The following is a 26,973-nucleotide window of genomic DNA, read 5'->3' as shown; positions in this document are numbered from 1 at the left end:
TGTGGTGACCTAGACAGGTGGGAGGAGAAGGCAATGGCACCCCACTCCAGTACTCTTGCCTGGAAAATCCCACGGACGGAGGAGCCTGGTAGGCTGCAGTCCATGGGGTCGCAAAGAGTCGGACACAACTGAGCGGCTTCACTTTCACTTTTCCCTTTCATGCACTGGAGAAGGAAATGGCAACCCACTCCAGTATTCTTGCCTGGAGAATCCCAGGGATGAGAGAGCCTGGTGGGCTGCTGTCTATGGGGTCGCACAGAGTCGGACACGAATGAAGCAACTTAGCAGCAGCAGCAGCAGATGGGTGGGATGGGTGGGGGAGGGCCAAGACAGAGGGAATATATGTATACATATAGTCAGTTCACCTCATCGCACAGCAGAAACTAATACAACATTTTAAAGCAACTATATCGAAATTAAAAACAGAAAAAAACCCTCTGAAACCTTGCTGCCTCCACACCCACTTACTGAGTATTATTAAAAGAAAGAAGCATCTGTTTACTTCTAATTTACACATAGCTTTGAGGACATGTCCACAACCACAGCAGATGACAACCAGAAAACAAGGAAACAATGACATGAGGGGCAGAGAAGAACAGCAGAGTCCCAGGCACATCTGCATCAAAGCTAGAGGACACAGAACACACACTCCCTGGGGCCTGGGAACACCTACCCCTTGAGGACTGAGCTGGGACCTCAAGGTTAGGTAGGGAACTACGACCCCGCCATCACAGTACGGGGAGGCACCTCTGGGGTGTCACCCATAAGCATGCCCAGCCACATCCTGGGAGGAAGACACGGACTCCCGCAGCACATTCCCACACACCAAGCACCTTCCTTGCCCTTGATCCATCTGCTCCAGCATTGCCCAGATCCCAAGCTACCACCAACCTGGCCACCTGTCTCATCCCTCCTCTGCAGCCTAGATCCTGGCCCTTCCCTTCTTAAATCCCTCCAATGGATGCCCACCAGAGAGCACTCAGAACAACTCCAAGAGTTCTGCTGTTTTCCACTTCACCTCATGGGTGAATCGTACCCCTAGAGGCCCCAGCACAGCCTTCTCCCCAAGCCTGAACAGGTGCCCCCAGTGTCACCTCCATCACAGCCCAATCAGCCTACAAAGCCCACCCTTCACCCTCCCACCAGGAGAACTCTCAGAAGGAAACATAAATACAAATGAACACAAACCATCAAGTTTTTGAAGACAGACATGTCTAGGAAGACAGAAATGGATACATTTCAATGAAGAAATCAAAGCTGAAAAAAAAAAGAAAACACAGCCCAAGACCTCTCAGGTCCTTTGAAAGACCCCAGAGGACATCAAGCCAGACTCCAACCAATCCACAAGAAGAGAAGGGCCCTAGGGTCATGACAAGATTAGCTAGTTAAGGAATTCTATCCCAAATGGTACCCATTAGGCATTCTCCCGCCCACCGGGCCCACCTCAACACACCGTCATCAGACACTCCAGGTACAAGTGGGACTGGACAGAATAATCACCAACAAAGCAGAGACACACCAAGACTGATTCCAGAAAAACAAGCAATTCAGGCACAAAAGCAACTTCCCCCCAAATCTAGTTCATGTCCTCATAAAAATCCAAGAGCTTGACACAAATAAATAAGAGCAGCTTCTATTTAAATAGAAACAATCAAGGAAGAGCTTTTGCAAATTAAAGCTCTGTATTTTAAGAATAAGATATTCTGTAACCCAATGAAACAATAAACACAAAAAAGTTACCATTTCACCAAGACAAAAACATGGAAACATGTTCTGCTCATTAAAAGCGATACTTTGTTTTAGAGAGTAAGTCACCAACATATTCTCAATAGGTGCATTTGACATGGAGTTACATCCAGAATATAGATAGGACTCCCATACCTCAACAATAAAGACATGAACAGAAAAGTCACAAAAGAAGATGCAGAAAAGGCCAATAAGTACATGAAAATGTGTAAAGCACCATGAGTCACCAGAAAAATGTCAATTAAAACCACAAGATACCACTTCACACCCACCAGAAGGGCTAAAATAAAAAGACGGATCATTCCAACCACTGGGCATCCGAGAGCAGCTGAGCTCTCTGGGCACATAGCTGTTGGAAACACAAGCTGGTACAAGCCTCAGAGAGCCCTTGGCAGGTTCACCCCTGCTCTAGATCCAGCCACTCCCCTTCAACTTTGTTGTTGTTGTTCAGTTGCTAAGTCGTGTCCGACTCTGCAACCCTATGAACTATAGCCTATCTGGCTCCTCTGTCCGTGAGATTTCCCCCACAAGAATACTGGAATGGATTGCCATTTCCTTCTCCAGGGATCTTCCCGGACCAGGGATCAAACCTGCGTCTCCTGCATTGGCAAGTAGATTCTTTACCACTGAGCCCCCAGGGAAGCCCAGCTCCACTCCTAATATCTCCTAAACTCCAGAGAAGGCAAAACTCAACAAGGGCTTGCCTCTTGGATAAGGGGAAATGCAGAAGCTGAGAACCTGGGCGGGGGGCTGGGGGTGGTGTGTGAGAAGGATGGGGGGGTAGTGGGGTGGGGAATGAGGGTGTGACAGAAACATTCTACATTGTAACTGAAGACAAAGGTTACACCTTCCCACGCATATGTCAAAGCTCATCATGTATACACTTGAGATCTGTGTTTCATTATATGTAAGTTATACCTCAATTTTTCAAATGTAAAAAGTAAAATGAAAGCATCAGAAAGCTAACAGATAAAGAGAAGAAAAATATCGAGAGACATGAAAGAACCAGCTGGAAGTCCTAACAATACAGAACAGGAGTTCTAGGAGGAGAGAACAGGTATCAGGAAAGAGGACGACAGCAGAATATCATTTCCCTGAGCTAAAAGGAGAACTATTGAGAATAAAAGCATACACCGCGGCCGAATCAATGAAAAACGACCTACCTCCAGTCTCATTCCAGAAAAAATCAGATTCCCAAGGACTGAGAGTAAGTCCTACCTCTCAAGGAACACTCAGACAGGCACCCAGTCTCACTGGTAATACTGGCAGCATCCTCAAAATGCCGACTCAAACCTGGAATTCTATCATCCGCCAAAGGGACATCAAACCATGAGGCCCAAAGACTTATTCTCAGACACTTGGGAACCCAAAGGTTACTTCACAGCACCCCAGGTGAAACAGCTACTGGAAGTGTTTCTGCAAAACACAGAACACAAAAGGGAACTTGGTGAAGCCCCACTGGCCCACAATGGGTGACTGAACTTGGCTGCACCATGCAACAGAAGCCAGAAAGGACATGGGGTACACCACTGTGCCACTCCCAGACCCAGCGGCCATCTGGGCGACGACACTTCAGTTACATTTCAGTTACTAGACCTTCTAATGGTCTAGTCATTTATTCTAAAGCAAACTCACAGGATTACTTATAGTTATAATAAAAACTGTTTTTGCCAGTATTTCAGCATCAACCAACAGTAAAGCAAAAGATTTCATTTTAGTGCAGAGCAAAAGGTTCATGTTATAAATAGCCCAACTAACAACACTGAGAGGGAGAGGAAAGTGCCCTGCATATGCTACAGTTTTCATTTTCAGATGCCAGCTAAACATGGTAAATCCAAGACTCAAGTATAACACAAAAGTCAGGTCTTTAACAACAGCACCTCTTGGAGCTGGACTGGGTGTGGAAGTGGGAGGGAGCAGACCTTATTTTATATTCTAAGCCACTGGGCTATTTTTAACTAGGTGACACACTGCTCGATAATTTAAAAGGTCAGCTGGTATGTCCTCAGAGCACTGTCCAGAGCTGCCTGCAGTATGCTGTCCAACGTCCCTTCTCTCAGAGCTGGCTGGGGTCCTTTCCAGTTTGTTGATTGCTGGCTGGCCCCATCAGCTCAGTGACTCCACGGAGGCAGGACCACCACAGTGACTGATGCGTTATCACTGTTTGTGGAGTGATTTCATTCATTGATGTGCTGGGGGCTCAAGTCATAAATCAGGGTAGGAAGAAAGCACATAATCCCTTCGAGACCCCCAAATCCTGCCAGAGTCAGGTTGTTCTGGAGGTCTGATGTTGAGGAGGTGGGCTCTGGCTGGTCACATAGTATCGTTATGGGACAGTTCACCCCCACCACACAAGAAGGTGAGGTCTCTTAGACCAGCCTCCCTTCCACCAGATCCCTGGTGGTGGGTAAATTATTGGTAAATAATTTATTGGCTAAGGATCATGAAAGTCAACCAGATGATAAAGCATAAAAGCATTCTGGGACAACGCCGGCCCTTTTCTCCTACAGGAAAAAGGTCCAGCCAGTCACGGATGGCACCCTCTGAATAGAGGGAAGAAGAGATGGCCAAGGTGGTCAGAGGAAGAAATCCCTGGATCTAACAGGCCCTCCCAGGCACCGAGGGGTCACCAGCTCTGCCCAACATCACACCAGTGAGGGCTGAAATTATCAGACCCAGAGGGCCACCCTGGCTGTTCTCAGGGGATTCTTCAACCATCTCCTTTCTCCAGCCAAAGCCAACCAACCCCATGAGGAGCAGAGCTGCCCAGCAATCCTGAGTCCAGCCAGGGAAAGGCAGGATACACACACACAATACAGAGAGGGAACATGAGCAGCTAGGAGAGTGTCAAGAACAACCAGAGTCCTAGGGTTGACAATCTGGACCTCTCTTCAACCCCATTTGGTCATAAAACAAAGTCTCAAGGGTCTTTGTTGAGAACAGTCCCATGTACAGGGAATCACCTGAGTACAGGGGCTCCAGGAACAGAGTGGGCCCACAGGCGGGGGTCACTGGCCCTGCACAGTGTCTCCACATACTCTAGGCCCAGATACCACTGGTGGGAAGAGCCTTCCCAAGACTAGAGGATCTGACCCAGGCTCAACCTGCTGCAGAGGTGGCCCATTCCTCGCCACTCTCTCACCATAAAACAGAGAGAAAGCACAGGGTCTCGGGTCCAGGGAGTAATGGGTACACAGGGAGTGGAGATGTCAGTGGAGAAGAGGACACTGCTCTGTCCCTGACTCCTACTTCAGGCAAGGGTCCCCGTACCTCGCCCAGTCACCAGATGGTCACTGAGGCTCTGGGCATGCAGGAAAAGCTGTGGACAACCTCAGGTGCGGCAGGGATGGCAGGCAACAGAAAAACACGCAGTTACACTTCACCAAAAATCAGAGCAAAGGGATAGGTGGGTGTGGCAGCTGGAGGCACCGTGAGCCAGAGAACACCCCCAATGGCTTGGAGAGAAGGGCCGCCCCCACCTACCCAGGGCACTGGCAGGGCAGGGATTCCAGGAGGAAGCATCCTATGAGAGTGTGAGGTCCCAGAAGAGTGGGTTGATTGTGGTCTAAAACTCACCACAGGGGCTGGTGGCTGCAGGGACAGCAGCCAAGTGCTGGCTCTGCCCCAAGTCAGGTGGCTCAGTGGGGCTGTCCTGACCTCTCTCAAGAGCTACGCTCCACCCGGGCAGCAAAGGAGAGCCCTGGGCAGACAGTAATATCACACACATTGGGCTGTGACCTGTTCCCTCTAATATTTGCTGTATTCACTTCTTTTAAACTCAAGTGCTCTCTTCAGCTGCATCTAAGCAATAAAATACATGAACTCACAGAAAAGGGAGGTACGTTTTTTTCTAATTCATTTTCAAACAAAGGCATCAAAGAGTGTGTACTCTAGAACATGAGCTTGCACCTTTCCACTCTTTGATCAAAGAAGACAGTTTTCCTTTGCTTCTGAAAAAATACAAGATAAACTAAACTGAACTAAAATAAAGGCACCATTACTGACATGAAAAGTCCTCCCACTGCTACCATAAGATGGAATCCCGCTTCTCAGGAAGTGCACACCCAATGTAAAGGGTCCATGGACTCACAGAAAAAGGAAGATCCCACTGGGCACAGGCTGAGAGCAAAATCTCAGTGGACAGACAGGTCAGGGAGGGTTGGACACCCCAACACTCACACTTTCTTTGTCATGGGTGCCAGCAAGCTTATAATTGCTGAGAAGGAAATGTGAACATCACCATCCAGCCTCTCACTGCTTTTGTAAACAATACTATCTTCTTCGGGGTGGAGGGAGGTTTAGGTACACAAATGACTCAAAATTAGAGTCTCTAAGGGCCTTTGCTCTTTTAAGGCCACTCAGGCCATTGCCCTTCCCACAAAAGGCAGAGCCACCAGTGGCCAGGCTCACCAGGCCCCGCTCCTTCTGCCACCTACAGAAAGACTATGGAAAACTAGGTTCCCTCACCACATGCGAGCTGGGATACAACTATGTCACAAGTTTAACAAGCTGTAAAGGATGTCATCTGCAGCATACTGGAAATAGTGTCATTATTTTAATGCTCTATGAAATGGTTCCCATGGAACTTCATAGTCTCCCGGCTGTATTATAAAAATACACAAGTAAAAGCATCTCTAATACAGTCCAGATTCTTATTTTCACTCCACAGACCTAATATAATACAGGTTTTTCCTAAAAGCCTTTATTGATCACCCGATCACACTTCTCTGTCACAAAATGATGCATATTGGAATTTAGGGTTTTTATTTCCTATGGTCATATAACTTTGAGGTCCAAACATTTTTATTATGCACCGAGTTATTATGAAACAGTAGTGCATAGTTGATCAAACAGATAACAAATGTGACTGAACATGCATTTTTTACTGAGCCGGGTGGAGCCTTCTCCCTATCATTTCACATATTCTCCATGGGTGAATCTTAATTATCACTCGATTGAGGCCAAGCCAGCATCAGTTCTTTCACTTCTGGTTCTAATCAGCCAGCAGATGGGGTGAGGGAGCAGTTATGGGCCCAGCACAGACCAGTTCTTCAGGACCAGCTGGCAGCCCCATCAGGCCCTTCTCCATTTCTGTGAACATAGCAAAGTATGTCAACCCCATCCCCAGACCCTCACTGGGGTCTACTGTCACATTTTACTCTGAGCAGGGCCAGAGGTGAGGTCTGTTGGAGGGGCGGGGGGAGGGCAGGTACAGGAGATGGCCCCTTCCTACCCATTAGGAAGCCCTTATTCCGGGCATGAACACAGTGGGTCAGTTTTTAGACGGCCCTTTATATTGGGCACTCCTGGGGTGGAGGCCTCTGCCTCATGCCCCACCCCAGGCTCTGGGTCATGGGCAGGCTACACCCCACCCCAGGCCTGCTCATCCTCCTCATCACAGGACAGGCAGGGCCACAGTGAAGCTGGCAGGAGCTGTCACTATTTGGTAAAGACAGGTGGAGAAAAGGAGCCAAACAGGGGAAGAAGACCAGACAGGGGTTGGGGAACATCTCGGAGAGCAGATAGGCTTCAGGGTGGAGGGAGGGGGGTTGAGGATAGCACCTGATCAGAGACAGAGCCCACCGGCATCCTCAAGGGCAGGAGCTCGCTGGGCAGCCCTGGCCCCTTTGCAGTATCCAACCCCAAGCCCTCCAGTCCATAAAACCTTTCATGGGACCTCAGGCCTCACACAGGCCACAGACAGACCTGAACCAGCCCTGCAGATAGTCCCAGATAATAACAGATGGTCATGGCCAAGACACACCTCCTCCTATCACAGCTGCCCTGAGCAGGTCTCCCTGGCAAGTACTGGAGAGTCAGCCCTCCACGGTCTAGCTCGCCCCTCCTGGCCTAGCCATGGGGTCTTAACTATACGGTTGTGGTCTCGCCACACCTCATTCCTCTCCATACAAAGGGAAAGGATGGATGTTTTATGGAGGTGGCACCACAGACTCTGTTTGAGAACAGGTCTGTTTTCTCCTGGAAGCAGGCAGACAAGAGAGAAGAGAGCAATGGAGTAACCCTGGTAACCTGGGCCAGAGCAGTGGGTCACCCATTGTGGTGTGAAATGCAAATAGGAGGTTAGTGAGCATGGGAGCTAGCACCTGGCTCGTGCCAATCCCACTGGCCACTCCCTGCTCCTGCCCTGGCTCCCCCTCTACCCTTCAAGCAGGAGAAGTCATCTGAGGTGGCCCCAAGGCCCAGCAGGCAGAAGCTCGGGAGCAGTCACCCCCTGTACCTGACCAAACCACGTGTCTGGTTTCTAGGAAGGGCCGGCTCCAGCCCAGGCCACGTCCCCACAGAGACACCTAAAGATAGATGTGGACGCACCATGGACAAAGGTCAGTCGAGGTGAGTACCTCACCAAGGACAGTGCCTGTGCGAGAAGTGGGACAGGACAGCAAACACTGCCCAACACCAGGGCCAAGCTGCTGACAGGTCACTCCTTTGGGGCCTCCTCATTGGCCCCATTTCCTATAAAGGATCTTCTTGTGGCTGGGGCACCCTACTGTAACAGTAGGGTCCATGGTCCTGTATCAATCTGCTGAATGCTATGGACACTCCCCCACATACCTCCAAGCCGAAGAACACCCAGACCTGCAGCTCTGGCTGCTCACAGAAGCAGAAAGGAGGGAGAACCCAAAGCTTCGTACTACAGAAGGTCTCATCCAGCCAAGTCTTCTAAGCCCCACCCCACAAAAAAAGTGGCCCAGACTCACTCCACTGCTGTCCAGAGGCCCTGGGCAGTCCAAGTAATCTAACCAACAGAGGTAAGATGACCGCACGGGCCAGGTGGCAGACTGATGGCCTCAGGCTAGCGTGTGCTTAGTGAACATGCTCCCAGGCCTGAACATCCATGGTATCCCTCTGGGCCAGGCACTGCACCAGGGTACAGGGCATGGGGGGGAAGCGGGGGGTGGGGGGAGAGGTGGTGTCCCCTCTGGGCCAGATGCTGCACCAGGATACCAGGATGCAGGTCAGGAAGCTGGGGATGTCCCTCTGAGTCAGGTGATGCACCAGAATGCAAGGTGGAAGGAGGCTTTGACAGATGGACGATGCATGCGATCAAGAAAACAGAGGACCACAGGGAGAGGCTCAGGGCTCTCTGGGGTGAAAGAAAGGCCAGTGGCTGCATCTGTCCCAGTCCTGTGAACCAACTCCTTGGTTCCGCCTCAAGATGGTAGCAAGAGCCCTGGGGCCTCAGTGAAAACAAGACAGCAGGTGCAAAGGGTACATGCATGTGAAACGGGCAATAAGCTCTGAGCCTGACTCCTCTGAAGAGAAGGGAAGCCCACATTCAGCCACATTCTCCCCTAGAGTTGTGTGGCCTAAGACAATAGCTATGAGTCACATGTGGCTATGAATACTTGACATGCGGCTAGTACAAACTGAGATGCAATCTAAATGTAAGATACATGCTAGATTTCTAAGACATGGCATTTTTTAAAGGAGTATTTAAGTCTCGTTAATAATCTTATTTTAATTACAGCTGATGTTGAAGCTGAAACTCCAATACTTTGGCCACCTCATGCGAAGGGTTGACTCATTGGAAAAGACCCTAATGCTGGGTAGGATTGGGGATGGGAGGAGAAGGGGACGACAGAGGATGAGATGGTTGGATGGCATCACGGACTCGATGAACATGGGTTTGGGTAGACTCCGGGAGTTGGTGATGGACAGAGAGGCCTGGTGTGCTGCAATTCATGGGGTCACAAAGAGTCGGACACAACTGAGCGACTGAACTGAACTGAACTGATCCTTGAACAATATGGGGGTTATGGTCGATGATCCTCTACACAGTTGAAAATCCACATTCAAATTTACAGTTGGCCTTCCATATTCACGGTTTTGCATCTACAGATTGAACCAACCATGGATCATCTAATACTGTCACATGTATTTACTGGAAAAAAAAAAAAATCCACATAGTAAGTGGGCCCATGCAGTTCAAACCCACATTGTTCAAAGGTCAACTATATATGTTAAAAAGATAATTTTGATATATTAAGGAAAATATATTATTAAAGTTAACTCTACTTGTTCTTTTCATACTTTATAAGTGGCTTTTAAACTATGTATTACATATATGGTTCACAATAAATTTCTACAGGACCAGTGCTGCTCCACCTTAGAGCATCGCCACTACTACCGTAGACTAGACACTGAAGGGCTGGGCAGAGCTGCAGCAGAATGACAGGGTCTGCTGAGGGAGGGAGGCCTCAGTGAACCCCCAGGCTTCAGTCTAGTCCCCCCAGAAGTGCTAAGTGCCAGGAAAATGGATAAAAGGGAACAGAGCAGCCCTCACAAAGGTTGAAGCTCGACTTTGAATCAGCTTAATTCCAGACTCGAATAATGTGATCTCCTCTTATTCTAACTGCCTCTGGGAACAAAAGTAAATCTTCTCTAGAGAAAGACAAAATCACCCACAGCCTCCCTCAAACATCTCTGTAAGTTTTAAACACATCCATCAGAAACGGCCAGGCAGACTAGGAGACAAGGCCAGATGATAGAAAATCGAGAGGAAAAAAAATGACAACAGCCCAAAAAAAGACAGTGACAGTGAGCTCCAGGAGGACTCAAATATTATAGTTATTAGACACAGACATTAAAATCCTGATTAGTGTGGTCAAGAAAATAGTGAGACCGATAATTTCACCAGAACCAAAATCTATGGAATAGAAATCAAATGAAATCTAAAACTAAGAAATGAAAATGGAAACTCAATATACAAGTTTAACAGCAGATTAGACATGGCTAAAAACTGGATCAAAAACTAGAAGATGGGGCTACAAAATATACAGACTGAAAACATGGAGACAAATGGATAGACAATACAGGAAAGAGGATTTTTAAAAACTCATAAAACACAGTGAAAAGGTCCAACCTTTCCATAAAAGGAATTCTGGAACAAGAGGGCATAAAGAATGGAACAAAAGCGATGTGTCTAAAATAACAGCCCAAAGTTTTCTAAAACTAAAACAACACATCCAGACATAGATTCAGTAAGTACTATAAACCTTAATCAGGTTAAACATAAGGAAAATCACCCAAGGGCACACTGCAGCCAAATAAAACTCCTACAAAACAAACACACAGGAAAATTTAAGACACAATATCACAAAGGCAGGCAGGGGTGGGTAGATACAGTGCAATGTTCTAAGACCCTTGCTTTCCTTGCCCAGGATGTGGTCGAAGTTCTAGTTCATTGTCATTATTCAGTCGCTAAGTCATGTTCAACTCTTTGCGACCCTACGGACTGTAGCATGCCAGGCTTCCCTGTCTTCCACTACCTCCCGGAGCTTGCTCAAACCCATGTCCATCGAGTCAGTGATGCCATCCAACCATCTCACCCTCTGTCGTCCCGTTCTCCTCCTGCCTTCAATATTTCCCAGCATCAGGGTCTTTTCTAATGAGTCAGCTCTTCACATCAGGTAGCCAAAGTATTGGAGCTTCAGCTTCAGCAACAGTTCTTCCAATGAATATACAGGGTTGATTTCCTTTAGGATTGACTGGTTTTATCTCCTTGCTGTCCAAGGGACTCTCAAGAGTCTTCTCCAGCACCACAGTTCAAAAGTATCAATCTTTTGGTGCTCAGCCTTGATAATCCAACTCTCATATCTGTACATGACTACTGGAAAAACCATAGCTTTGACTATACCAACTTTTGTCAGCAAAGTGATGTCTGTTTTTTAATGCTGTCTAGGTTTGCCATAGCTTTTCTTCCAAGAAGTAAACGTCTTTTAATTTCATGGCTGCAGTCACTGTTCACAACGATTTTGGTGCCCAAGAAAATAAAGTCTGTCACTGTTTCCATTTTTTCCCCATCTATTTGCCTTGAAGTGATGGGACCAGATGCCATGATCTTAGTTTTTTGAATGCTGAGTTTTAAGTCAGCTTTTCCACTCTCCTCTTTCACCTTCATCAAGAGGCTCTTTAGTTCCTCTTCACTTTCTGCCATAAGGGTGGTGTCATCTGCATATCTGAGGTTATTGATATTTCTCCTGACAATCTTGATTCCAGCCTGTGATTCATCTACCAGGCATTTTGCATGATGTACTCTGCACAGAAGTTAAATAAGCAGGGTGACAATATACAGCCTTGACGTACTCCTTTCCCAATTTGGAACCAGTCAGTTGTTCCATGTATAGTTCTAACTGTTGCTTCTTGACCTGCATACAGGTTTCTCAGGAGACAGGTAAGGTGGTCTGGTATTCCCATCTCTTTAAGACTTTACCATAGTTTGTTGTGATCCATAGTCAAAGGTTTTAGCATAGTCAATGAAGCAGAAGTAGATGTTCTTCTGGAATTCCCTTGCTTTCTCTATGATCCAACAGATGTTGGCAATTTGATCTCTGCTTCCTCTGCCTTTTCTAAATCCAGATTGTACATCTGGAAGTTCTTGGTTCACATACTGTTGAAGCCTAGTTTGAAGGATTTTGAGCATTACTTTGTTAGCATGTGAAATGAGCACAATTGTGCAGTAGTTTGAACATTCTTTGGCATTGCCCTTCTTTGAGATTGGAATGAAAACCGAGCTTTTCCAGTCCCACAGCCACTGCTGAGTTTTCCAAATTTGCTGACATATTGAGTGCAGCACTTTATAGCATCATCCTTTAGGATTTTAAATAGCTCAGCTGGAATTCCATCACCTCCACTAGCTTTGTTCATAGTAATGCTTCCTAAGGCCCGCTTGACTTCACACTCCAGTATATCTGGCTCTAGTTGAGTAACCACACCATTGTGGTTATCCAGGTCATTAAGACCATTTTGATACAGTTCTTCTATGTATTCTTGATACCTCTTCTTAATCTCTTCTGATTCTGTTAGGTTCTTACTGTTTCTGTTCTTTATGGAAAAACCATAGATTTGATTATATAGACCTTTGTCGGAAAAGTGATGTCTCTGCTTTTCAATACACTGTCTAGGTTTGTTATAACTTTCCTTCCAAGGAGCAAGTATCTTTTAATTTCATGGCTGCAGGCACTGTCCACAATTATTTTGGAGCCCAAGAAAATAAAGTCTGGCAATGTTTCCAGTTTTTCCCCTTCTATTTGCCATAAAGTAATGGGACTGTATGCCATGATCTTAGTTTTTTTAATGTTGAGTTTCGAGTCAGCTTTTTCATTCTCCTCTTTCACCTTCATCAAGAGGCTCTTAGTTCCTTTTCACTTTCAGCCATTAAGGTGGTATCATCTGCATATCTGAGGCTGTTGATATTTTCTCCTGAAAATCTTGATTCCTCCTGTGTTTCATGCAGCCCAGCATATCGCATGATATATTCTGCATAGATGTTAAATAAGCAGGGTGACAATATACAGCCTTGTTGTACTCCTTTCCCAATTTGAAACCAGTCAGTTACTCCATGTATGGTTCTAACTGTTGCTTTTTGACCACATATAGGTTTATCAGGAGACAGGTCAGGTGCTTTAATAATCAAGGATACATTGTTGTAATCTCTAGTTGGACTACTAAAAAACTTAGGAAAGAATGCATGAGAAACTTTCTAAGTACAAACTCTAAACCGCTCAAAGCCTAGAGAGCTAAGATTGGTTCATCCAATTACAAAGCAGACACACCTGAAACCACACCTCAGTTGTTAAAATTCCCACTATGTGGATATACAAGTACGTAATGAAATAATGACCAAAAATTGCAAATACACAGCAAAATGAAGTAAAATGAAATGACAACTGAAATAAGCACACCACCCCAATTACCCTGCTCTTTGTCACCCTCCATCCTGCCCTCTTCAGTTATGCAGCCCTACAACCCAGGTCTCCCCAGGACATGCCTACAAAGGACAACCATCTTTGTGACCCCAATCACCTACGGGATGATGGCACAATCTTCCCAAGATAGAAAAGAATCCCAAATCCAATGCAGAGCTAGTGTTCGGTGGGGCTCCCTTCTGTAGGAGGGTTTGCTTCCTGGGAGATGGTAAAGCCACCTCCCCATTGCATGATTGAGACCTAAAGATGCCAGGCCTGGCACCCCACAGGGGCTGCTCTGCCTTCATCTGTTATATCTCACCTAGGACAGTTAGGAATGACTCCTGAGGCCAGGAGCAAACTCAGGGTCAGGAGAACCAGTGTCACGGAGTCTCTCTCCTGTCACTGACACCCTGATGGGTGAAGAAATACCTCCACCTCCTCCACACCTCTCTCCCTCAAGCAAATACTTACCAACAGCCATGCCCTGCTGGACAGCCACACACTGAGCTCACTAAGGTGACCCTAAGACAAGACCTCTGCCTTTGCTGTTCAGCCCTATCAGCTATGCAAGTTGGTGCTGCCCCACTTTACAGAAGAGGAAGCTGAGGCTCAGAGAAGCTCAACACCTCTGCAAGCAGCAGGTCAGAACATGATGCTCAGCCAACCTGGCTCCCACTCCCTCCAGGTGTGTGCAGGTTCCTAGGAACATGGTTGAACATGGGTGAAGCATGGCTGCAGAAGACAGGCAAATCTCAGAGTGGGGTGAACACATCACTCCAGATGAGGAGACTTGAAAGAACCCAGGACCCATGCACAAGCAAAGAGCAGGGTGAGTTCCTGAAGCTCACCCTTCAGCTCCCCCTCCCCCAGGCCTCTCTGCACATAACCAAGTCCCTCTCATACCCTTTGCCAGACAGCCTGCCCCAGTCAGCACCCACACTGTGGCAGGGACCACAGCCATCAGCACAGGCCCCAGGACCATGTGGCACCTGCCCACCGCCCCCCAACACCCATCCCAACTACACTCACTCCAGAGTCTTCTAACCCTGGCCCTGTGAACATTAACAGCTCCACCTCACCCACACCCCCAGTTGTCCTCAAATCCACAGGCAGGGGCATCACAGTGTAGAGAGATGGCCAGGAGAGGTTGGAATGCCACTTTCCATAAGGGGCAGTGCCTGGAGCAATCAGCACATCAGCCACCTGGCCATGGGGCCTGCCCACCCTGCGACATGGTCAGAGCCCTGACTCTACCCAACTCCACCATTCACACAACACAACTCCCCTTCCCACCAGAGACCAGGGCATTGACAAAGTGACAGTGCTCTTCAGTGACCTTCAGCACACCACCCCTCAGGCCATTGTGGGCTCCTCCCTGGCTGTGCCTCAAGGTACCCACGACTCCCTAGGACAGGACCAGTGCACTGTGTGACCCACACAAACCAGCCCCATCAGCTTCCTAGCTACTGACACGGGGAACCTCCTTGTGTGGTCTGGCTGCACAGGAAATGCCTAAGACAGGTGTAGATACTCGGCCAATGTAAACCACAGGACGCAGTGAACTCACTCACTCGCAGCCTCCTCTGCCAGGGTCACCATCATCTCGTAACTCTTTGCAGCCATCCCCCTTCCAACCCTTGACCCAGGAGGAAGCCGGGGGCAGGGGGTTAGGGGATGCATCGTTCAAGGCCACTGGTCAATGGTGATTCCCAATGCTCACAGCACCCTCACTGACTGCCAGAGGCCACACGGACAGACACCCAGCTCCCAGCAACGCAGCATTTGTTCCCTCCGCCTGGCACAGCTGTTTCCTCGGAGCTGCTCCTCCTCAGCAACGGCCCCCCAACCCGCCGTCTGAGCAGCCGGGGAAGTGCTGAGCGCAGCCCCACTGCACGTGTGTGAATGCACACACACAGGACACAGGCAGAGGCACATTCCTACCCTTGGACCGCAGACAGGAGCCAGGTGTCTCTTCCCTATAAAAAGCTACTTCCTCTACTGTATTTACAATATTTCTCAGAGAATACAACAGAAGAGGGCGGCAGATAATGTTAACACTAAAACTCCATTTGCAGTTGCTCACATTGTCCAACAGGCACCGCAACCCAGAAGTGCACCCACAGCCTGTGAGTCCTGCAGAACCCACCTGGGACTCTCAGCCTAGTGCTTCTCCACAGGGAAACCATCCAAAACCACAATGCGTGCGTGCGTGCGTGTATGTGTGTCTGGAATTCTTCACTGCATGGTTATTTATAATTTTGAGAAATAACCAGACATCCCAGGACAGGCCTGGCGGCAGTGACTCAGATCATGTGGTCTACAGGGCAGTTATAATCCCCAACTACCAAGAAAAGGGGTGAGATGGCCAAGGGTGAAAAGCACCAAGTGGGGACTTAATAAAACTCACATGGTGAGAACAAAAGGACCAGTGAGAATGGGGGGCTGAGTTCAGGGAGGAGGGCACAGGGACTTTTCTCTTCCTTCCTTCTGTTTCCCCCATTCTCTGCAATCTGCTAAACTTCATGAAACTAAACACAAAAAGCACTCGCCAGCTACATCCCCAGATCATGTTCTGGGCAGCAGCAACGCTTACTGCAAGGCTATTTTCCTCCCCAGGGTGAGGTTACCATGGCGTTTATTTCAAGTGCTCCCTTTGGCATCTGTTCTATAAATGGCTTTGGGTTTGCACCAAACACACTCACTGGAGACAGAATTCCTGATTCTGTAAAACCCACAGACCCTGAATGCTTCTTCCTGTTGAGCTCCATCTCCTCCCGGGGGACAAAGAAGATGGACCAGTCCAATCCTCCCAAGTGTGCACTGAGCACTAACTGTGTATTGATTAATGGGAAATGCAACCCTCTGCAGGGGTTAGGGGGGAACTGGCAGGTATTGTCTGTCAGTGATGGTAACTAAGGTCCCTCCAGAGATCTGGGCAGGTCTAACCCCTCAGGTCTGTACTTGGGAGCTTATCCAAAACTGGGAGATTGAGAAGATAAAATATAGGAACCTCCTGATAATAATTTGGGGTGGGATGAGGTTTATTAGTCTACTTTCTGACGTATATGGAATTTCCATGATGATAAATCAGAAATAACAACTGGGTTTTCTGGCCCTCAGTCAGCACCAGTGCCCTTGACTCTGATTTGGATGCCCTGTCATGACCCTTGCAGGAAACCTGGCCAGTCATGGGCATCATGAGCAATGCCACGGCCCCCTGCAAGCTGCCATCACGTGAAGGATCAGGGAGCAACTCTTAGTCACCCTGGAGTGCAGCACACCCAGCCACCTCCTCAACAAGGAAACCCATGAGAGGGGGTTGGACGCCCTCCTCGAGGGGCCACAGCTCCCCACCAATGGCAGCAGATGCCTTGTGGACCACCCTCAGTGATAGTCCCTCGAGGACAAACCCAGCACACATCAACCCCAGCACTGGCTCATGGGAAGACCTGTCCACTCCATTATCCATCTGGCCGCCAGCCCCCCTGATATCTCAGTAAAGGACACTGGAAACCCACAGCCCCCAGCCTCATGCCAGGGTGTGCCTGGGCCAGACGGGGCAGATCCCATGCCCCTGGGGTCTCCCGGGCATCCCAGTGGCACTCCCAGTAAGGAGCAAAGCTGTGTTGGGGCAGGTGCCATATGTGGGGGTCACCTCTACTAGCAGTGGCCAAGACTAGAGCAAAAGAAGGGTACAGTCCCAACCCCCAAAGAAACAAGGGGGGCCCGACACACTAGGGGAGGGCTTCCCTGATAGCTCAGTTGGTAAAGAATCTGCCTGCAATGAGGGAGACCTGGGTTCAATTCCTGTGTTGGGAAGGTTCCCTGGAAAAGGGAACAGCTACCCACTCCAATATTCTGGCACCCCACTCCAGTACTCTTGCCTGGAAAATCCCATGGATGGAGGAGCCTGGTAGGCTACAGCCCATGAGGTCGCTAAGAGTCGGACACAACTGAGCGACTTCACTTTCATTTTTCCCTTTCATGCATTGGAGAAGGAAATGGCAACCCACTCCAGTGTTCTTGCCTGGAGAACCCCAGGGACGGCGGAGCCTGATGGGCTGTCGTCTATGGGGTCGCACAGAGTCGGACACGACTGAAGCGACTTAGCAGCAGCAGCAGCAGCATATAGTCTATGGGGTCACAAAGACTCGGACACAACTGAGAGACTTTCACTTTCACACACTAGGGGAAGAAGCTGAGCCCAGATATTCTGCCATCCGTGGGCCTTGGGGGGGACAGGAAGATGTCTCAGAAGGAGATGTCTAGCCAAGGTGCTCAAGACCACCCTGGTGGCATCAGTATCCCCAGCCTGTAAAATGGAGCCCAGGCAGCATCACGGGAATTTACAGCGTTAGGCTCCAGGGCCAGCACTAGGTTGGCTGGTGCCCAAAAGGCCAATGCCCTGCATGCTCCCAGTGAGCTATTATTGTGACTACTGGCTCAGACCCAAGGCCTCAGGGCTTCAGTCAGACCACTCCTCATGTCCAGGGTTACCCCGCTGGTTTCTCCTGCTGTCCAGAGTCACTGCCCCAAACCCCTAGTACAATCTGTGACCCCAAGATCTACGTCCCCAGAGGCTGCTCAAAGGAGCCATCATCTCTGACGGAGTCTACAGGATCCCCTGGGGAAGGGCCCACGTCTATACAAGGCGGCTCTTGGGCCCGGCGCCCCTCCCAGTGCAAAGGCCTCCTTGAACACTGCCCCCAGTTCTGTCTGTGTAGTGCTCACTCAAAGAGGAAAAGTCAAACCAAAAATAAAATAAATATCTCTCTGCAGTGCCAAAAATACCTCCCCACGGGATGAGGAGGCAGGCAGTGGCTTCCACAGCAGCAACTGTTGCTATGGATACAGAGCTCCTGTTAAGCAGGGGGTGGGGACAGAGATGGGGGAGGGGGGCTTTTGGGGGAAGGGAGTACAGAGATGAGATTGCAAAGAGATGGTGGGGTACAGAGGGTGCCTGCAGGGGGCAGGAGAGAAGGGCTGGTCAGCTGGAAGGAGGCACCTGGCCAACCCTGGCCCTCATGCCTCCTATCATTGGTAAAGCTGATCTGCAAATACAGACTTTGGGGAGGGAGGTCACTAAACAGTAATATCTGTACCAGAATGGAGGGAGGAAAACAGGATCTCCCACAGATGCAAACACTTTTCTGATTTGAGCTCAAGTCCAACATATTTCCCCAGAGAGCCTTGATTCCTACTATTCACTGACTCCTTAAGGAAATGGCAACCCACTCCAGTATTCTTGCCTGGAGAATCCCAGGGATGGCGGAGCCTGGTGGGCTGCCGTCTATGGGGTCGCACAGAGTCCGACACGACTGAAGCGACTTAGCAGTTAGCAGCAGTTACCTCCTATGGGCTGAATTTACTCTTGGCCTATAGGGAGCAGCAGGACAGCCCTCCAGGAGGGAGTCCAAGGGAATGGCCACAGGACAGCTGGCTGTGTCCTCTCCCGCACTCCCTCTCCCTGCCATGGAGACCCCAGCCCTGGGAGGTCCCATCTGGCAGGTAAGGGCCACTCGACTCTCTGGCCACAGGACACGTGCAGCTCTGTGACAGGTAGAGGGGGTCCATGTGCCATCAGCCCAGAGCCAGGCCCCAGGCAGGAGCTTTTGGGATAGACCCCTCAGAGCCCATGGGCTGGCTACACATGCCTCCCAGAGAGCAAAGCCACCCCTTCCTGGGGCCACAGGCAGTTCATCACATGCCACAGGTGGGGCCTTCATTTTTTCTGCCACCCCCAACAGTGATGTGAGTTAGGAGGCTGCCTGCATGGACAGGTCCGAGGAAGGGGCCACAGCTACCCAGTGCCTCTACTGCTCCCACCATCTCACATGCAACTGTCAAGCCCTTGTCCCTGAACCCTGTTTTCATATCACCCCTGCAAGAGCCTGCAACAGCCCCTCATGCCCACTGACCAGGGTAAGACCGCCAGTGTGTTTCCTTGACCAGAGCCCCTGTCTATAGCACTCACACCAGACACATCTCTCCCCAAGCCAGCCATCACCCAGTCTCACAACTGAGACTCAGGGGGTAATGCCATCTTTTTAATTCATCTTTTCCCTCCCTAGATGAAGAAGGAAGCCCCACGTGGGACCCCTTTCATCTACATCCCATCTATCATTGCCCACATGGGGCCATCTATCCATGCTGCCAAGCCTGTGCCCCCTCCTGGCCTCCATACCTTCCTCTGGCCACACCCAGCCCATCAGGCCCGGGGGCCCTCACTCCAGCTTCACGTCACAAACCAGGTTCAGCAAAACGTGCTCAAGGCTCCCGACAGTGCCCTGCCCCCCTGCCTGGGTCAAACTGGCTGGCCCCCTGCTCACAGCCCCCAGGAATGGCCCCTCCAGGTCCGGGCAGTGGGGGCTCCAGCCTCGCCCCCGCAGCAGGACTGACAGTACTCTGAGTGGCCGACAGGAATCCCAGGCACAGGCAGCCCCAGGGCAGTGGAGGACAGCTCCAGCAAGCACAGCCTTCCTGGGCCTCAGAAGATAAACCAGCCTCCTGGGGCAGCAACCAGGACTCAGTGAGAAACATAAGCACACACGTTAACACAGGTCCTCGGTGAGCTTTCAGGAAACTGCCATAGCTCTTATCATGACCATTAATAATTATACTCAGAGACAAGGTCCTTTGAAACTCTCGTTAATTCAACCTCCACCAAACTATACCTACCCCCACCCCACCCATAATATCTTCCTTCCTCCAAAGAGAAAACACAGCAGAAACCCTTCGTTGAAAGGCCATCAGCCATAAACACCCACCTGGAACACCTGCCTCCACCCTCAAGAGCACAGAGGCCCACTAGCAGCTCCTGCCCCACCCAAAGAGAGGGCCTTCACTGTCTGGTAGGGCCGTGGCCCTGACTCCAGAACCCTGGAGGCCTGCTCCCCCTCAGCAAGGGTGCCTCAAAGGGTTTGCCATTCCCACAGAAGTGCCCACGGGGCAGGGAGGCCTCTACTCTGGCACACAGACCCAAGGCGACAGATATAAGTGCACAGAAAGGCCAGCACAGCCTGACAGGGCATCTTCACCACACTCACAACCTGCACAAGCAACGGACAGTGGTGGGGAAGCCAGAGTCAGAGGCCGCTGCTGCCACATCCAGGCCACGAGGGAAGGACTGTGGGAGCAGAACCACGAGGGCAGGGCCATGGGGAACAGGGCCATGAGGGAAGGACTAAGGGAGCAGGACCACAGGGGCAGAGCCATGGGGACAGGGCCATGGGGGCAGGACTACAGGGGCAAGACCACAAGGGAAGGACAATGGAGCAGGACCACAGGGGTAGGGCCACAGGGGCAGGCATATGATATACCTGTGACACTCTAGCTAAGCCCACCAGGGCCCAACAGTACTGGCCAGCCACTAACCCCTCTGCTCTAAGGTCCAGTGCCTATGCCAAACCCTAGTCCCCTGGCTTCTCTGAGCTCCTCCCCAGGACCTGTGGCCAGGGGTTTGTCCCAGGTCACATCTGAAGGGCAAGATCCCACTGTGACCCCTGGCTGGCCAGCAGCACTCACAGAGGCCCAGCCAGGCTCCAGGTGGAAAGTTGGCTACACTGTCTCCGCTCTGCCTTGCCAGACTGAGGACACAAAGGGCCTGCCTCAAAAATGCATCTATAATCCTCTCCAGGAAGCAGTCAGCAGGGCCGGAACGTTCCAGAGTCACCATCTTGCTCCCCTCCAGGAACAGAGCAGGGCTTTGTTTTTTATCATCTCCGTCATCAAATATTTACAGAGGCTGACGGACATCTCAGGCAGGCCAGCCGTGAGCCAAACACCACGCTTCCCAGGACACGGGGAGCTGCAGGTGAGAAGGCGGGGCGGCGAGAGGGGTGGAGTTTCCTGCCAGGCAGCTGCTCTCTCCAACTGGAGCGAGCATGCCCACCATGGGTCTGGGTCCTTGCTGCCTGGACACAGAGCCCAGGGCAGGCTGCCTCCACACTGACCCCACTGCAAGAAGTACAGAAGGGCTCTCCATACTCAGGACTCCCAGGAAGTCAAGAGCAAGGGCATGAGTGGGCATCTACCACAGCCCGGACAAGCAGGGGCCTCGTGCTGCTGAGGACAAGGAGAGAGCAGCCCCTGATCCCCACCTCCACCTCTGCGGCCTCCCTCTAATCCATTACAGTCCAGACTGGAAACCACCCAAGTCTGTCCACAGGCTGACAGACTGAGGACACCTACACAGCAGAAAAGAGACCGACCGTGATTGGTGCAGCCAGGGCTGAGTCCCAAAGGCATACTGACGTGCATGGGCAGCAGACAAAAGACTGAACATACACTGTGTGATCTACGTGCAGGAAATGTTAGGGCAGGCAGGCGATCCGTAAGGCACCAGCCGGGCAAGGGGCCCTGGGGCGGGGGAAGCGTCTACTCTGCCAGGTGGGGCTCACAACACACTGACCTGCTATGTGGGCTCCAGCAGTTTGATTTCCATGATAATAAATGAATGCCCCTCCATCATTCAGCATTTTGTTTTTAAAAACTTTCACTGTTTATTTTCATCTGCTTTTGCTTCATTTTATTTCTAACTGATAGTTTTTTAACATGTTTTATCATTTTCCCTAAACTCACCCTGTCCTCTTCCTCTGAAGTATGCCTAGGTGAGTTCATTCACTTCCCAGTTTCCCTTTTAACCTTCTTTTCACAAACAGCAAATGCAGTCACCTGTGCATACCTCCCCTCGGGCTGAGCCGGGCCTGCAGCCACAACAACCAGACCCCAGCCAGGGCAGACCACCCAAGGGCCCTAAAAACCCACACTAGTTCTGTAGGTACCCCAGGGGTACTGTCCAGGGGATGTTAACCTCAAACTTGCAAAGGCAACTAAGCAAGATGGGCAGAGGCAGGCAAGCCCTCCTGAGGCTGAGCCCAAACCCCAGGAGTCAGTATAGGTAGGGACGGTGGGTCCACTGGCCAAGAATCCCACTCACAGTCAGGGTCCCCAGTGCCTGGGGACACCCCTGCCTCACACTCTCTACCATTCCCTGGAACCAGCCCCCTCTGAGGGGCTCCAAATCACTCATAGCACCAGAGGAGTCTGTGCTGACCAGTGCTCACCATCACCCCATGGTAAAACTAGGACTCACCCGAGACATCAGGAGCCCGCCACCCTCCCCACACAACACAGCTGCTGTCCCTCTCCATGAAATGGAGATAACACCCCCCTGATAACCTTCTCCCCACATGGCAGCTCCAGGTTCCAGACCACTCAGCACCCACACAATGTCCACAGTTCAGGCCCCATGTCCTCTACCCAGATTCCTGACCCAGAAACCTCAAAGGCAGAACCACTCCAACCGGATGCCCCTAAGAAGCTTGCCAAAAGACAGACAGCCACCACTGAGGGCAGCTTTTGTCCCCCTAGGAGCCCAACAGTCCAGATGACCAAGTCAAGACTTACATTGGGAGGTGGGAGGGGGAACACGACCAACCATTCCCCAGCAAATGTTAGAGCAGATCACTCTCATATGCCACAGGTCCAGTGCACAGCCAGGGAGAGGCGGGGTGCTACCTGTGTCCCCAGGGCCCGAGACAGTACAGACATCTAGACTGTTCCCCAGGGTTCCCTGGAACCAGCCCACTCTGCCTGTGGCTGTGGCCATCAAGACCTAGACCTTCAGGAATCTGCTTCCAACTGGAAACACAGGATGGTCCCAAAGACCTGAGAGGATGGGGGGCGTGGGAGGCTTTCAGCAGTGGCAGAGGACCCTCACACTGCTGCTCACCAAATGACCCTGCAGTCCCCTTAAGTCAATCACTTCTTTTGCCACAAAACACTTCAGGATGATAGAGTACCTCTAAAATGCAAGCACGCATGGGCCCTCACCACACCCAGGAATATACCTGGTGACTACACCACTGCCCTGCCCCCAGTCCTCGCTCCGCCACCCTTCACGCTTACAACGCTTCTTCCAAAAAAGCCTAATTTATTCTCCCACTTGAAACTTTTAATTAAAGAGAAGAAATGCCTCAGAACCTGCTGGGGCAGGTGTCAGTGAATTTCTGCTGGCCAGAGCAGCAAGAGAACTTCCTGGCTTGAGACACAACCCAACAGCCAGCTCCTTGTGGGGCGCCCCAGAGACCACAGCAGCACCTGGGCAGAGACGCTGCATCCCCCACAGCGCCGGGAGAGGCACCCTGAAAGGTCTGGCCCCAATCTAGAGATGAGAGGGGCATGCAAAACCCTGGGCCCAGCTGTGGACAGGGCGGGGGGGTGAGCCTACCCTGAACTTACCTCCGAGGGAAGAAGGAGGCTGGCAGACCCACTCATCACTGTGGTGGGCTCTCACCAAAGCTCAAGGAGGTAGAAACTGCAGGCATGCGGTGATTCACCATCACCACACACATTAGTACAAATGCTACAATTATGACTTTGCAAAATACCCAAGAACATAAAAAAGAGACAAAAAGGGCACGTACCAAAGTGAAAACTGCTATGTCAGAGGAAAGACATTTGAGGCAGTTTTTCCTTTTTCAGGTTTCAGCACGGTCATGTCCATCACCCTCCTAGAAATTAGGTAGCTGGAAATGTTCCCCTAAAAGCTCACAGTGGCCTCCTATCCATTGTCCACAACCCCCTCCATCCTCACAACCCCGACACACTGGAGGGGCCCAGTGCCAGCATACTGTAGGGGAGGACCATTCTAGATGAAAACTAACGTTAACAACCAGATGCAGCGCAGGACTCTTGACTGTATCCCGGATCTAAACAGGAAAACTATTAGGAAGGCACAGTCCACATCAGATGTGTGGCTGACAGCATCCGTGTTAGATCTGAGTGGGACACTGAGCTGTGGTTTTGCAGGATAATATCCTCACTCCTATAGGAGACATGTGCTGAAGTTTTCAGGGCAAGCTGTATATGGGCCAAAATAAAACACATGCAGAGGTACAGCGACAAAGCTAACATGCCAAAATGTTAACAATTGATAACTTCAACTCTTCTGATCAAGTTTTTCAAAATAAAAAGTTTGTGGGGAAATGTAAAGCTCAGAGAAAAAGGAAAGAGGAGGCACGTAGAGAGCTCCCAGGTCACAGGATCCCAGCCACAGACTCTTCGAAGTGAGAGGTGGGAGGAGTATGGCATAGCAGCCCCTGGAGGCACCTAAAAGAAGTAGAGTATGTGGGTTGTTCTGGCCAGAAGACAGGCCCAGGTGGACGAGGGCCTCATCAAACATGAGCACCAATCAGATCCTCGGAGGATAAGGTAACCAAGACAGACACAGGAAGGCATCCCTCTGCACTTGCCCACTGCCTGCCACACCTTTCTACCAACAAAACCCACTGTGCCCCATCCCAGGAGATAAATCACAACCCATCTACACCATCAAGCCTTTCCCAGATGCCCTTACAACTAAGGGAGACCACACTATCTCACTGTAAACCAGAAAAACCAAAGAAGCTTACTGGCCAATATTTCCCTTTATGGTCCAAAATATGGACATCTTACCTAACTGCCACCTAACTACCTACTTGCTTCTTGTCTTCAAATATGGTTGTGATACCTGGAACCATGGCAGCTTTTCTGCCACCATGAGACAATGAGACAGGGGACAAATTCAACAAGGCTGAGGAAAGTACCCTGCTGACACTGTTGAGTCTCTAAGGCCCTGGACTGGCCATCCCAATTTCAGATTCAGGGAATTATCAAAGGTCTGCACTGCTTAGCCACACTTGGCTTATAGCTAAGACTTTCCCCAGTTTATCCACTTCTGAGAAAGCACAGAGAGAGTCAGGAAAGCAGGAGGCCTGGGAGTTGGGGGTGGTGGGGATGGACATCAGAAGGAGGACAGGTCCTTCCAGGGCAGCTTCTGGTCTGAGACAGGTAGAAAGTGTCAAGGGCAAGGCCAGCTTTCCATGTTTAGATCCAAGTGCTGACAACAGCACCACCAGTGAGTGAGATGGGAACTCCCATGGTGTTTGAAATGGAGCCAACACATGCCACGAGAACATACGTATCTTGACTAACAGTCAGCCAACAGGACGCTCCCCAGAACCCATCTTGGTCCCACGAGATGTTCAAAAATCTAAAGAAAAGGTGGAAGGGGTGCAAGGCCTCCCATGCCCCATTGAGAGCTTCACAACACAGTGAGTATTTTAAAGGCTCTGAAAAGTCCCACAACAGCAATTCATGCTTGACCCAGCATTCCCCACGCCTATTTAGTAACACCTCCCTTTCCACAGCAACCCTCTGAACACACATGTTGTGCTATGCTGAGCTGCTCAGTCATGTCCGATTCTTTGCTACCCCACGGACTGTAACCTGCCAGACTCCTCTGTCCATGGAGATTCTCCAGACAAAAATACTGGAGTGAGTTGCCACACCCTCCTCCAGGGGATCTTCCCAACCCAGGGATCAAATCGAGGTCTCCTGCACTGCAGGTGGATTCTTTACCAGCTGAGCTACCAGGGAAGCCCCTGAACACACATGGAAAATGACAATCCAGGGGAGAGGCCTGAAGTATGACACCAGCTGCTGTCCCTCAGTGTGAGCTTAGATGTGTGCCACCTCCCCTGAGTTTCCTTCTCATCTGTGAAAACAGAGTCCCAAGACCTCTCAAAGTGGTTCTGAGGACCTAATAAACTCACATACAGGTCTACATATCCATTTCAAGTGCTCCCCACACCACAGCTTCCTCCCTGCCCTTGTGCCCACATCCTGCTCATGGCCAGCTGAGAGTCAGGCCTGAACCTCACTGCCAAGGAGACCCCCCGCCCGCCAAAGCCAAGAGAGGACAGCTCTGTGCAAATCACCAGAATTCGGGGGCACCAGGCCTCGTCTGGCACCCCTCTTTCCTCCACAGCCTCCTCTGCCCATGTGCCTGAGCAGGGTTCATGCCATGCCATCTTTAATTTCTGAAGCCACCAAAGAGACCCCACTCCTGAGCACCTGGGAAATATCCCAGCTCAGGAGCTGGCCATCCCTGGTCGCCAGGGAGGTGGGGCATGAGGGGGTCCACTGTCTAGACCCTCCAGACTCGTGCACAAGGCATAAAGACCACTCCAAGAGCACAGAAGCTCCTGGAAGCAGATGCTTAGGGAGTCCACAATCCAAGACCACCTTTCCATGGTCAGGGACACTCTGCCCAGGCTGCAGCCTGCTCCCCCTCTTCAGAGCACAGACGAGCAGGGCTTTCTGGAAAACCCCTCCAAGAGGACAGGAAGCACAAAGACAGGAATGGACCCTAACCCACAGAATCTCCTTGCAAACCAATACATAGGATTAAGAAACACTCTAGAAACATAAACTTTAAAAGCAATGACACCTAGAGACTATAATGGTATTTATAAAAGCCATATATGGGGAAACAAGAACTTGAAGGTAATACGCAAAAATAATAAGTAATTATAATCACTTAATTATGAGTTTTTTCATTTCTGCAAACTTCTTTAATGTAGCTGTTACACTGCTTTGTTTTTTAATTAACTATTTTTTTTCTAAAAGATGTTCTCAGCTTATAGAAACACTGAGCAGAAAACAGAGTTCCCCTGTACTCCCTCACACCTGC

The 26,973-nt window shown here is 50.3% G+C and overlaps 1 protein-coding gene and 1 long non-coding RNA gene across 9 annotated transcripts in view; one reads left to right on the top strand and one right to left on the bottom strand.

Moving 5' to 3' along the window:
- The window catches only part of WNK2 (WNK lysine deficient protein kinase 2), a 173,757-nt gene that overhangs the window by 137,484 nt on the left and 9,300 nt on the right, over positions 1-26,973 (bottom strand). The gene's annotated exons all lie outside the window — the stretch shown is intronic.
- LOC145519707 (uncharacterized) lies at positions 18,323-21,923 on the top strand. The gene is made up of 5 exons (XR_014063841.1): positions 18,323-18,497; positions 19,205-19,379; positions 19,529-20,024; positions 21,094-21,270; positions 21,448-21,923. It is a non-coding gene; the product is annotated as an uncharacterized LOC145519707 (long non-coding RNA).

This window comes from Giraffa tippelskirchi, chromosome 1, assembly GCF_054371585.1.
Source record: "Giraffa tippelskirchi isolate mGirTip1 chromosome 1, T2T-mGirTip1v1.2.pri, whole genome shotgun sequence".
Lineage (NCBI taxonomy): Eukaryota > Metazoa > Chordata > Mammalia > Artiodactyla > Giraffidae > Giraffa > Giraffa tippelskirchi.
Note: the sequence above shows the minus strand (reverse complement) of the source record. Positions and strands in the feature narration are given on the sequence as shown.